This window comes from Lathamus discolor, chromosome 1 (assembly GCF_037157495.1).
Source record: "Lathamus discolor isolate bLatDis1 chromosome 1, bLatDis1.hap1, whole genome shotgun sequence".
NCBI classification, from domain to species: Eukaryota; Metazoa; Chordata; class Aves; order Psittaciformes; family Psittacidae; genus Lathamus; species Lathamus discolor.
The window spans coordinates 104976457-104984585 of NC_088884.1; the positions used below are offsets into that span (position 1 = coordinate 104976457).

General features: G+C 42.0%; 1 protein-coding gene across 5 annotated transcripts in view; it reads right to left on the reverse strand.

Annotated features, from left to right (window-relative positions):
- Positions 1–3640, reverse strand: part of PTPN13 (protein tyrosine phosphatase non-receptor type 13) — a 123955-nt gene extending 120315 nt beyond the window's left edge. For all 5 annotated transcript variants that reach the window (XM_065689048.1, XM_065689040.1, XM_065689035.1 and 2 more), the window contains exons 1-2: positions 3522–3640; positions 3224–3329 (exon numbers count right to left, since the gene is read on the reverse strand). The gene's annotated coding sequence lies outside the window, so the exon portion shown is untranslated. The remainder of the gene's footprint in view (positions 1–3223; positions 3330–3521) is intronic.
- Positions 3641–8129: the final 4489 nt, after the last annotated feature.

Genomic DNA, 8129 nt, shown 5'->3' on the forward strand with positions numbered 1-8129 from the left:
CTACCCCAAGACTTGCTTTTCAGTCTGTCTCACTGACTAGCTCATTTTAAAACCATAAAATTTCATCCAATTTTTCTGCAAGTGAAGAAAACAAAGGGTGACTGACAGAGCATTGGGCTGCTAATCAACGGTCCCTCTCACATGTCCAAAATGTGGCAGCCAAACCAATATTAACATGTTTAAAAGGTTTAAAGGTTTAAAAGTCTCCTTGCAAAATCACTTTGACTTTTACCAGTATCACCAATGGACTAAAGGTCTAGGCCTCTTGCATGAGTAAACTGGAAAGCTCTTCAAAAGAAAATCATCCCCCTTAAAGAGCTGACCTTACTCCCACACAAGTTAGAAAGTCTTGAATAAGTGCTGTGAAACAACCACTAGAGAGACTCTTGAGTGTAAGGTCTCCTCAACTGTGAAGAACTTGGAACAAGAAGATGCCTATATTAACTAGGCCCTTTAGGCCACATTGTCATGTATTTCAACATATAAATATTTGAAGCCATTTAATGTACACCAGTATTCAGTGACTTCAGTGATAAAGAACAGCTTTGTCCAACTGACTGGCACTTCATCAATAAACTCCATTTAAGAGTCTGCCCAGTCTCATTTTATCTGCCTAATTACTTACCTCTCGCAGGAACAGCACGCTATTAAGGTTTGCTGATTAAGATTTGAAAGCACTTTGAAGATTTATTGTACTATACAACTGCTAATTATTATTGTTCATACCTGCATTCAGTTGGGAGGAAAATAGCTATGTGCAAATAATGCCTATTCCACATATAAAAGTGAAAATAATTGCTTCACTGTACTCTTTAAAAAGTAAACAGATAAAAAGACTGCATTTTAACTTGCAGTCTTTCATTATGATACTTACTCTATAAGAACCACATGGCTGAAATAAATCCACCATAAAAGGAAAACAAGCCAAGAAACAGAATAACTTCCTTTCCACTAGAAGAGGAAAACATATTTGTGCCTGGTAACTTCCCACCTGCAGGAATGTAATCTTCCTTTCCTAGCCTGCTTTACTACTTCCCTTTAAGGCATTCGAAATGAAAATGCTATGCACAAGTTATCACAGGCTCAAGATGACCAGTTACAGTGGTTATTTTGCCACTCATCCCTATCACAGCCCATTTTAAACTTTCAAAGGCCTGTGAAGCTGTGAATAGATTACTGGGTCACATCCTCTCCATACACTCTTATCCTGGTGAAAATATGTGCTTTGCGCTCACTCATCGCTTAGCATTCAGCCCATCCTTCTCCCAGGGATACTTCCTTGTTTCATGCATACTTTTCCATCCACTCAAGTGTCCTCAAGTCCAGGGCTGTCACAGCCTCCAGGTCCACTAAACAACAGTCTCAGGACAAAGAGACTGTTTTTTTAATTAAGTCATTATAACAATACCCTGCGATACAGCCTGTGTCTGTCTTTTTACATCTGGTATATTCAACAGTATTTACTTCTACTCCACATTTAACAAACAAACAAGCAAAAAAAAAAAAACCAAAACACAATGAATAGAAAATAATACAAAAATCCTCATCTGCAGAAGGTTCAACTTTATCATGCACCAGCAAAAGAAAGAAAAAAAAAAAAGGAAGTCCCATTATGGGAGGAATATGCTATGTGCTTTTCCAGTCATCAGACAGGACTGCTCAGTTAAAAACAAGCAACAAAACATCTTAAAAAGTTAGACTGTAGGTTCTTCTATCTCTCGTTGTGATTCTTTTCTTTCCTTAAATTATTGCTTACATTCAAAAACTGCTTATGGAAAGACGTGCTTGTTGGCAGATAAAAGAGACACTTCTGATGAAGCACATATGCCAAATGCGAAAGCTGAATAGATAGGCACATTTGATAGCACAAGGAGTGGTAGCAAATTCTGTTGTAACTGCACTACCAAAAGATTCTAAGACTAGATTTATTCTTTCCCCATCAGTATTTCTTGCACAAGAATGGAACTATTTGTTTTTGTCTTTGTGTCTTTATCCTAGTTGATTCTAACTCTTGCAGAAATATCTTTAAAATGTATTTCTGGTCATCCAAAGACACACTTGCTCAGGCAGAGTATCAGTCTGAGGCCTGATGCATAATTGGAACACAGAAAGTAGTCCTGGTCTGGAGTCATTAGTCAGGTATGAAAATGTCATCGCTTCACTAGCCTGAGCCCAAACGAATGAACTGGGAGTCAAGACAGCCAGGAACATACATAGTCAGTGACAGCTTTCTCACATGAGGTTCTGCCCCAGGAGAAAGGCTGCACATTCTGACCCAGTTTCACTGTAGTTTCATAAAACATGTCCTCTTCCCACTGAAAAGCCTTCGTGAACTGATCACGGTTACTGCCCCAGCTAGTTCCACATGCAAAGACTTTCATATTCCCTTCTCCAAAACTCGCACCTTAATAAGATGGCTAGACACAGATTACCTGCAAACAACCTTTTAGTCTTCATGTCCTACATTCACTTCTGATCCTACCTACAAAACCAAACCGGTTCCCAAATGTTTCCCCAATAAACAGGAGGGGTACAGAGCAGCTCTTGGCGGTTCCCTATGAAGTCACTGCCTTTGTTGTTTTAAACATGCAATTTAAAGAGAATGACACAATCTAGAATATGAGAGAGATTATCCTGCGGTCTGCGGAGGTGTCGATTGCTAGAGATAAAAAGCCAACGAAACCTACGCTATTTCTCATCACCAGCCAACAGATTTATACTTCGTTTCTGTTCCTCCAAAAACGTTAATAAGGCAAAAAGTTTCCCTCTGTTAAACAGTTCGGGGGCAGGAAGTTTGCTTTGTTTGGTTTGCGTAAGCAAAAACGAGCCCTTGGCCGCCTGCACAAGCAAACCCCCACGCGTGTCCTGCAGTTACCGAACGCTCAGTTCAACTCCAAAGGCGACCCGGGCAGGAAGTCCAGGGGGAGATCCAACACCCTCCGCCAAGCTTTGTGCGGCCTCTTTTCCTCCTCCCGCGCTCCGCGGACAGGGCCGCTACCCTGCCCGCACCCCTCCGCGGGGCCCGAAACCCGCTCTCCCCTCAACTGCCCGCTCACCTGGCGGCGCCGGCACCGCCGCTGCCCCACACCATTTAATGCTCACCAAGAATCGGGACCCCCTCCACTCAGGCCTTTTCGCCCCGCAACGGCCACGCACCTCCAGAGTGGCCGCGAAAGGCTCCCCGGCGCGCAGGGGCGAGCGGCCCGGGCAGCCGCGGACCTACCGACCAGCCTGGAGACGCCGTTCGCATGCAGGGCTGTGATGGCACCGAGGAGCCCAGATCTTCGGTCTTCCCCGCAGCAGCGCTCGCGTATGATTGCAGTCGGCGCCTGTAAGCGAGAACGGGGAGAGAGTCAGCGCGGAGCAGCATCTCCTCCCGCACCGGTCGCCAGCCCCGGCGCGGAGAGGGCGGGAACGGCGGCGCGGCGCTCCCCGCCCCGCGGCTCCCTCTCTCCTTTCCTCCCTGCCCATGTGCACGGCCGGCCCGCCACCAGCAGCCCCACTCCGACCCGGGTACCCACCGCTGCGGTGCGGCCCGGCCCGGCCCTCCCGCTCCGCACTCGGCTCCGCCGGCCGCTGCCCCCTCAGGGCCGCCAGCAGCGCGGGGAGGCGGCCACGCAGCCTCCCTCCACCCCACGGCCGCTCCCTCCCTCACGCCCCCGAGGCGGCGGGGAAGCTGCTGACACAGGCCCAGCCCCGCCCGGGCCCGGCCCTCAGCTCCCTCCCCGGCCGCGGCACCTTCGCGCCCTCAGCGTACGGCCGGAGCTCGAAGGTGACTCGGGCATAAAGCTACTGCGTTGACAACGGCAACCTGCTCTTGGCCCCAAAGGCGGATGATCTTCTGGCTGCTCCCAGTACGTGGCGCTTAAACTGGGAGTCATGGTTTTCTGTTACAGCAGCCTCGTACAGCCTCCCGTCCCGAAGGTGCGGAAGGGATGGAGAAGCTGGGGAGCCACCCGTGGACAGACGTTTCATTTCCCATCACTAGCCAACCGCTGCTACATTGATTGGGGGAAAAAGAAAAAAAAAAAAAAAAAAAAAAAAAAAGAAAAAAAAGAAAAAAGCAAGCAAACAAACAAAAAAAAGAAAACCCACCCCAAATTTGCACAAAGCAAACTTGCACAAAGTTTTCAAATACAACCGGTTGTTTTTAGACTGGCAGACACTTCGTTTTGTACTTTGAATGTGAGATCCACTTTGGAGACCCACTGCCAGTGGGCTTGAGGCTTCTCCAGTGGGTTCCTGTGGGCTTTCTGCATGACCTCCCACGTTTGTGGGGACAGACTGTGAAAGAAAGTAGTCACAGGGTAGGAAAATTACTCTTAGTTGCAAAGAACACTTGTCACAGAGATGAGGCCTGAAATGCAGGCTATGTGAAAATAGCTTTTTTCAGAAGGATAGCCTAGAAGAATCTTTTCTATTTAAAAAATTAATATTTTTGTTTGCCTGTGTGTGGAAACAGTTGCTTTAGAATAAATAAGAAATGCTTGGCTGTAACTGTTCTATAAACTAAGTACCAATTCCTTTGTACTAACGAAAGTACTAAGGACTCAACATGAAAGTGAGTCTGCCATAAGTAATACTGTCAGTGACTTTGTGAAAGTCATAACAAAAATAAAGATGAGTAGTAGAACTAATTAACATTTTAAGAGGCTAAAGTAATCTGAGACATTGTTAGTTATGTAATTTAAATATTATTTTCTTGTAATACAAGTTCCTTAAGTTGATAACTATCTGCTTACTTTTTAAGGTGAACTGAACGTATTGCTATTTCCAAAAAGCTTTTTCGTCTCTGTACATTTATACATTCCACAGCAAGGGCCCACCCTCTTTTTCTACAGGTTATTGTCTTACTGAAATAATACTTTTGTGGATGTTTATGTAATAGGTTTTATCCTAAAACTTGGTTTCCATGCCTCAGGTCAATTTATAATTGTTATCACGCATGTTACTGTATATTTTACCTTTTTTACTGTATCTGAAGGTGGAGCACAGAAAGAACTGTCTATAGAAATATGGGGGTTTTTGCGAAGATACATCATTAATTCAAGTAAACAGAATGAGTAAAACAGGACTTAGAGATATGTTATAACCCAACATACATATGAGGCAATTCTTGTGTTAGAATATGCCTCTGAATATAGAAGTCTCCTCCCCAAAAACTCATCTCTCTTAAAAGACTGTAAATTTGTAATTTACTTTCATCTAAAGATGATTTAGTTCCTTGTTCTTCATTCTACTAATAAGCAACTCCATGGGACAGCATTTTCCTTAGCTTTGTAAATGTATGCGGATGCCTTGGCAATTATCTCATTACATTAATTGATTTTTTTTTTTTTAATTAAATAAGCTTTAGCAGGAAACATGGAGCTTAGGATCAATGAAAAATACAATTTACATCTTCACCTACTGTGCATTTTACAGGCATGCAAATACATAGAAAACACTGTCATAAATTTCAAAATTTCTTACATCATTGACTAAAAAAAAAGACATAACACATTGTGCACAAAGACTGCTGCCTTGGACTGCCTCCGCTCTGGAAATAAAGAAATAGCATTTGTCAGTGTGGTACTTCTGCCATTTGTCATGAACACAATGTACATGTACTGCAAAGACAAACATACCAGTACTTAATAGATTCCCAAATGTGACTTTTTCCTTAGCTCTTCAGAGGAGTTTTCCATGCCAACCAGGCTTCAAGCTTTAAATTTTCCCCTCAGAGAGTGTCTGGCAAATAAATATACTTCAATTATTCCACCATCAAAATCTTGCATCATTTACTCATAGATTTTGCTTGCTGTAGTGCAACTTTGCTTATGGGGGGATAAGGGGAAAGCTAAATTACTGTTCTTGTTAAAACTTCTTTAATAAAGAGGTGTTACCCTATCTGTGTCTAAACTGGGAGATTCAAGAGCACTTTCAAGTTCCTGGTCTGGGATGCATGTCTGGCCATAACTTGACTGCATTTGAGAAAAAAAGCTGTACGTAAACTATAACCCTCACTTAATCTCATGCTTACAGGTAACTGAAGAGTCAAAAATTGTGTGGCACTCTGCAGCGTACATGTAAAGGTCATGTTAGAGGAAGGCTGAGTCTTCCTAATCACACTTTGTGACTAAGGAGAACCATAAAAAAGGGAAAGAAGAAAAAAGCCCAACATAGCTGCATCATATGCAGTTGACACACAACTTGGCCTGCAAAGCACCTTCTTTTTGAGTTAGAATGTTAGGGCATTAGGTGTTACCTAAGAGATCCTAAGTAGGTTGCATTTGTTTCTCAGAAAGAAGCAGCAAAGAGAAATAGCTACCACGAAGATTAAATCTCTGAGAAATTAAGATTTAGTACAAGGATCGTCTGGGATTTTCAAAAGCAACAATTAATTTTGGGCGTCTCAGTTGTGGTGCCCAAACAGGGACTTTGCTTTCAAAAAGTGCATGGTAAGAGGTGTCTGAAGTTTGGTAGCTTCATTCACAAATCCCTTTAGAACTATTAGCCATTTTATGCTCTTTGGCTTAATGACAATCAAGGGACAGGGAGAACTCTGCCTACACTTGAAGAGGCTGAATGCCTTATCATCAAGTGAGAAGAAGTAAGTATTTTTGGTCTTCATCTGCAATAAAATCCATTTGGTAGGTTAATGACAGTGAGGTTTAAAGTGTGCTTCTTGGCTCTGTATAAGTACAGTTGCAGCAAAGAGACCTGGAACGTATTTTGGAGTACAGTCATGCGTACTATGTAAAACATTAAAAAACAAACAAAAAAAAAAGCCAACAGAGATTTTACTAGAAAAGTATTTCTTACACCAAGACTTACAGCTCTTGAGGATAATCTTCAAGAAAATCTAATTTACAGAAGCTAATTAGTTTTAGATACTTAAAACCAGACTGGTTGAAATAGTAGTAAATATAAAGTAGAGAACAATCTCTTGCCCAGACAGAAGCTACTTGTTCAAACAGGTCCCCTCTGCATTTAACTTTGGAGTCTATCTTAATGAAGGTTTTGTTTGTGAATATTACAGTCAAGAGTTAAAGCAGCGGAAGAGAGACATTAAAATGTGTAGGGAGAGGAGGAGAAAAGGGGTTGATTTTGTTTGAGATTTGAAATGAGATGAAGGGTCACTGAGGCTAAGAAATACACAAAGGCTGTCGCAGACTACAGCCTGTTTTGAAGAAAAGGCTCTCACATCAACAGTAGCTAGATTGTGTGGAAGGACAGACCAAAGTCTAGACAAGTTGCTGAGGGTGGGGGCACAGAGAAGGGAGATTTTCTTTTTTTCCCCCAAATTGTAGCGTTTCTGTAATTCCATGATTGATGACTCTTGGCTGATGAAATTTTAAAGGCCAGGCAGACAGGATTTTTGAATGTTTCTTTTTTATAGCACCCTGACATCTAAAAGCATTGCACTTATCTTCAACGAATGCATTGCTCTGCTGCTGCAACACAGCTCTAGCAATATGCTGTTTGCAATTGCTAGTACAACTTCTGCTGAATGCAGTACAACCTTCATAGTTCCCTTAAATGGAGAAGGCTTTGACTTGAACTAATGGCAGCTTCACATTTTGCAGTGATCTTTAGTATTTGCATGTCAGCAAGAAATTCTACTTATCTATTGTTAAATTCTATAATTTGGGAGTCATCCTTTATTTCTGTTTTTACTGTCATACAATGAAAGTTGCAAAATGACAGTTCCAGTAAACAAATGTCTGCAGACAAGCAATCTAACATGTAGATCCAGCATGCACAGCTTGTGCACTATTTTATTACACTTCCAGAACTGTTGAAATTCCTAAGGCTCCTCACATAACCTTTTCTGCTTAATCAAATCTCACTTTTCTAAAGTGATAGAAATGACTGGAAGCTAAACTAATCCTAATCCTTAAGGATTGCACAGTTTTGCTATTTTTGACTAGCAAATACTCAGATGTATGATCTTAAACCTAATTGAAAGGTATGGGAACTGAATATATTAATTGCAGTACTTCTCATTAGAGGGTATTAAAAACAGTAAAAGAAATACAAACCAAGTTAATATAACCCAACTTTTTTTTCTATTAACTTTTTTACCACTGTTTCTCTTTGTTGACATCCAAGAGAATTTTTTGGAGTTTTTGTTGCTACTGGCTGTA